The sequence below is a fragment of the Dermacentor variabilis genome, chromosome 2 (assembly GCF_050947875.1).
Source record: "Dermacentor variabilis isolate Ectoservices chromosome 2, ASM5094787v1, whole genome shotgun sequence".
Lineage (NCBI taxonomy): Eukaryota > Metazoa > Arthropoda > Arachnida > Ixodida > Ixodidae > Dermacentor > Dermacentor variabilis.
The window spans coordinates 171,882,513-171,887,837 of record NC_134569.1 but is presented as its reverse complement, the minus strand read 5'-3'; the positions used below and the strand labels follow the sequence as shown (position 1 = coordinate 171,887,837).

General features: G+C 38.4%; 1 long non-coding RNA gene across 1 annotated transcript; it reads left to right on the top strand.

Moving 5' to 3' along the window:
* Window positions 1–244: 244 nt before the first annotated feature.
* LOC142572947 (uncharacterized) lies at window positions 245–4,871 on the top strand. Its single transcript, XR_012826174.1, has 3 exons — window positions 245–317; window positions 1,373–1,562; window positions 2,645–4,871. It is a non-coding gene; the product is annotated as an uncharacterized LOC142572947 (long non-coding RNA).
* The last annotated feature ends 454 nt before the right edge of the window (window positions 4,872–5,325 follow it).

Genomic DNA, 5,325 nt, shown 5'->3' with positions numbered 1-5,325 from the left:
GCTGTAGCGTATTTTGTAAAAGTAGAAGGCTATGATTATTTTACTGTTTTCATGCAGAAATACCTTTTTTTTCTTGTACCAAGAAACGCTCACAGCATTGAATGAGATGAGGTGTGGTGTATTTTTCTACTAATTTAATAAAGGAAATTTCGTCTGCGGTGTATCAGAGATTAGTTTACTTTCTTTTACTAAACAATGCGTTATCTCTTCTGCTACTGCTGTTGTTCTGTGTATTTTTGTAATTTTGAAATGTACTTTACGTATTCAAGAAATGCCAACATCCAGAAGAAGACGCCATCTTATCCAGCACGTTATGGGTGAGACAGATCGTAGCAGGCACTTTTGCATATCTCATTAGCATATGATGCCATTTGTTGTAAGTTTTGTGTCCACTTTCCTGTCTTTATGCATTTTACTATTATTGTGCAAAGGGTAACAGTTTTACATTTAGACAGAGTAATCGCCCAAAGGGGAGACATGGCTGGAAGAGACAACACACACAAGCCTCCTTTGTCCGTATCTCTACGTTGCGCAGTTACTCTGTTGTTATCTACCAACAAGCCCAAGTTCCTCATCAGCTACATTTACTAATGATCCGTTATTACAGTTTTATTGACATAACATTGAAAGTACAGAGGTACACAGGAAGACAGAGACGTGAACTGATGAAGAGCCGTTGAACAAGAATCGCTGGAGCCAATATTTCGACAGAGAAGATTTTTCTTCTCAAAACGTTGGCTCCAATAAATTTTCTTGTTCTATCACTATTTACAGTTAAAAGAAAGCATCATTGCTCTTGCTGAAGTATTATGCATTATGGCATAAAAATTAGCAGGGTGAAATATCAGGAATGTCAAAATTCTTGTATATTCCAGTGCTAGAGCGAAAACCAGGAAAACAAGATGTAGAGAATCACATTGTTATTTTTCACTGCCCAGTTTGGCCAGCTTCATTCCGAGCTTGCACTTTGTTGCATTAACGACCACTGGAATTCGTTAATTGAATTACCTTGGTGATTTACTTATATTAAAAGATTTTGAACTTGTATTAATGAAGCTTAACATAAAGCATGTAAAAGAATTTACAATGACATTTTAAGGTGGCAGGCTTACAGTTGACTAGCAGGTCACTTGATGGTATGAGCTCAGGTTTAAACCGAGCTTCCATGCACAAACCAGTTACACATTTTTGTTTCATTGTTTGGATTTTCATAAACATAAGTACTGTTTCTTTTTGTCGGGCTTCTAGTTGTGTCGTAGGACCTAACTGTTTATCTTTATTTGTATTGGTAGCCATGTTACACAGACAGCTCAATTTTTATTGTAAATCGTGACATGGTAGGACTAAGAACATTTGTGCAAATTTGTTGCAGGTGCACTCTGGCGGCTCCTACCCCTGCGTCCTGCCACCACCCTGTCCTGACTACATCCACTAGGTAGTTGGGAGCCTTTGGCGGCTTCTGTTACTGCATCCTGCCGCCACCATGTCCCGACTATGTCCACTAGGGAGTTGGCAGCCTTAGTGATGATGCCAGCAGGCTGACAGCCGACAGAAAAATTCAGGTAAATACCTGTAATTAAGCGGCGTCTTTTTGAGTGAAATGGCTTGTAGTCACTCAGCAGTAACAGAAGTAACTTCGAAGCAGTTTAGACTCCCTGCTATCCGTGCAGGGATGCTCAAGTCCATGCATTTTGTCTTAGCCGCCAAGAGGCTATGTGTATTAGGCGAAATGCGATGCAAATTTTGAAACTACAAGAGACCACTTGTACAATTTATTTCTTGCTTAACACAAAAACTACTTTGATAAAGCTTTACCAATTTAAAAACAATACAATGTACTCTCATACATGGTATTTGGCATAAATTTACTAGGGCTGCCTCAATGGTAAGTAGGGCGATAAACGTACGCCAAAACTGACTTCTTTTCCAAGTTCATCCTCCTCTCTCTGCACTGCTGCATAATGTATCTTTCTGATACCATTCTTGCACACAGGCCAAGTCCTAAACACATAGATTGCATAAATTTGCAGCTTTTGCTGTAGGTCACTTCTATGAAAATAAAGTTAATAAGCCATTTTGTCCATATTTAATCAGGCATAATAAACTGAGTCGTGGCTAATAAGCAGTTAAGTTTTTGGTGTAAGGCCTCTCTTCATTGTCGTTAAAGATTCGGCCCTCTTAATGAAGGAACCATATTTTTGGCTATGCCATTTTATGATGCATTCTTTGGTGCGTTACACAAAATTTGACATAATGTTTATGCCAGTAAAAATTTTTTTTGCTTTAAGTATTGCGTGAAATTGAGATTTGTTCTATATTGAAGGGCCCTCAGTGTTCAAAATAAAATTCCAAGTGGTCGTGTGCCAGGTTGGAACAGCTGGCATGGAATAGCCTACCTACACAAATAGGGAGGGTCATGTACACTTTATGTTAATATACTATTATTGATCCACAAAAGACAAAATGAAGGATTCCATCCTATAAGCAGCTCTTTGCATTCATTTCCACTTTTGCACATTTATATACCTTGAGTCTGGTGACTTGTGTCTGTTTTCATCATCTGCTATGTGCAGAGGGTAAACTTCAGATTTGCCCTATGGTACAGAATATTTTGGGGCTAAATATATGGATCTGTGTTTTTCAGGTTGCCTCGAAATTTTACCCAAGCCATGCCGCACACTCGGGCCAGGCCTCGTGCAAACGACGTATAACCAGGTTCAACGCATCAGGGTCGAGGGAGTCCAGAGATCAAGGCAACCTGCTGTGCAACCAGCGTGCAACCTTTGGTGACCCCTCTACATGTGCTACCTATTTGACAGCTGTGCCTCACTTTCATCTATCCAAACAGCATCACTGACTGTGATCACTTATCGAACCATGGATGAGTGTTGGGGTGGAGTGATTTGAACAGACATTCTATTTCTCTCTTCAAATTCTTTGCAAATATTTCTGTTATTATAATTCATATGTGTCTTTAGTATCTAGTTTTTAATAGTTCCTTTCTCTTAGAATTCTCGCCATCAGCTCCTGCTATTGTAATGTATACCTGCCTTTAAGCCCCGTTTCTCGTAGTTCTTTTGTACTTGTGGATGTAATTGATAGGTTCTTAATTATTGTTGTACAGAAGGCTGAAATGCGAACTTACTGCATTTTTTCTTCCTTTGATAATCTACAGCACTGCAATGTGTTCAAGAAATGTAACATAACACAGGCTCTGGTGCAAGATAAATTTGAGAGCAATATAGAGCACTTATTTCAAGCACCCGTTATTTTTGAAAAACTCAAGGATATAGGAGCACAAGAAAGAATATATTGAACTAGAGAAACATAAATTCCCCTCATGACTCTGGTAATAATGTGACTTCCTTTCACTGCAAAGATACTGGTACTCGCATACAAGGTTTGAAACATGAAAGCTATGATACCCTTGGCATTTCTCAGTGCTTATTTGCCACACTGACGAATGTCAAAGGCAGCTGCATAGGTTTCATGCACACATTGGTTGTATTACACCTTTTTAGTATTGCATTTCTCAAAAACACGGGTTTGCAACAGTGCTTTAAATTGCAGATGTATTTCCTAATTTTCAGAATTTGTTAGTGCAAGAGTAACGCTACAGATCATGTAAAAATAATTTTACAGACTATATGTCCATGGATGCATGCTTCTTCTGATGACGTAGCAGTGCCATGTGGTCGGGGAATGAATGTCTATTTCAGATTTAAATATTGGCTTCCAGGCCTGGGTTAGTCTCCTACACTTAGTATTCTAGGTCAGAGCCCAGTTAATATAGGAAAGTGAATTAAACTAGGAATTATAAACATCAAAAGATCTTGTTCGGGACACTAATGTAACAATCGGCAAGGTTCTTCGTGCATTCATTTCCACATTTGCGAGATTATATTTTGACTGGTTTCATTAATGCGAGAACAAATATTTCTTTATTCTCATGCTAGAGTTGGCTGCCCCCATTCGCATACAACCCCTTTACAGCCTAAAGATTCACTGTGTTAATAGGCTGTTTTTTTGGGGTTTGCGCCGTCAGTGTTAAGGGATGCAAACGGTGACATACAACAGAACGCAGAAAAATGTCTAAGGAATGCAAGCAGGGCACGGGGCTTTTTAGGCAGATGCGTGTGTGTGCTATATATAAAACTCCCTATGGTATGCCTCAAGGTATTTTGTAACCCTTTGGTAGAAACACTGACACCAGCTTAAGGGGAAATGCTCCTCGAAACAACTTTTTAAATTATTTGTGCTAGAAATTTGAATGTACGGCCATTCATAGGGAGTTTTATGTAGATTTGAATTGTCATTGGTTTTTGTGTAGCTGGTGTTCTTTAGTTATGTCCTACATAGTGGCAATATATTTTGATGGGCACTTGTTTATAAAAGTTTCACAAATAGTTTCATGCTGTATCTTATTTAGCTAGTTGTATACCGCAAAGTGGCGATACCTATCCAAACAGCTTGTACAATTTCTGGTACTATGCAAAAAATATTAGGCCACCTTAAATAATTTTTGCAGATTGCAATTTCAATTAGATATTGGTGTTCTGCTTATCTTGAAGAGTATGTACGCGAAATTTAATTTGTGTAGGACAATTATAAGTGCACAAGCTCATTCTCATGCTATTGTGTGAAAAAATTATTGAAGTATTCTCAATAATTTTTTTTCAGAGTACATGAGAGGTATGCAAGATTAGTATGCAGGCCTGCCTGCCTACTAATCTTGCATACTTCTAGTAACTTTACGTGCTGTTTGAATAGATATCGGCACCTTGCAGTCTACAGGGAGTTGAGTTAACTGCAGCACACTGCTTTTTGTGAAAATTTAATACACAAGAAAGTGCCTGAAATATGACTATATTTTGCTGTTGTGTAGGACATAACTCAAGAAGCAGCTAAACAGAAGCTAATGGAATATATGAAATCTGCATGAAGCACTCTACAATTGGGTCTCTTTTCAAACCTCTAGTACAAATAATAAAAATATTTCGAGTAATATTCAATCAGCAAAACGTTCCCGTTGCTACAGTGACCTACAACATAGCGATGCAAAGCTTAAGGCAAGTCCTCTTGTCGAAGTGATTCTGGGCTGTCTTCCCAAGGGCTTGTGTTAAAGACGGTGAATTTTCCTGCATTTACCAGAAGTGCAATACTAAAATGTTTGTGAATGTGCGATTTGTATTGGCACACTAACAGAAAAAAAGACAGCTCTGTGAAATGTAGACTTGAGACGTGACCTTGTTGGACATTTATATTTTGACTCCATGTATTTATGTTGTGTTTTGTACTGAGTGTTTCAGCGGTGACTGCCACTAA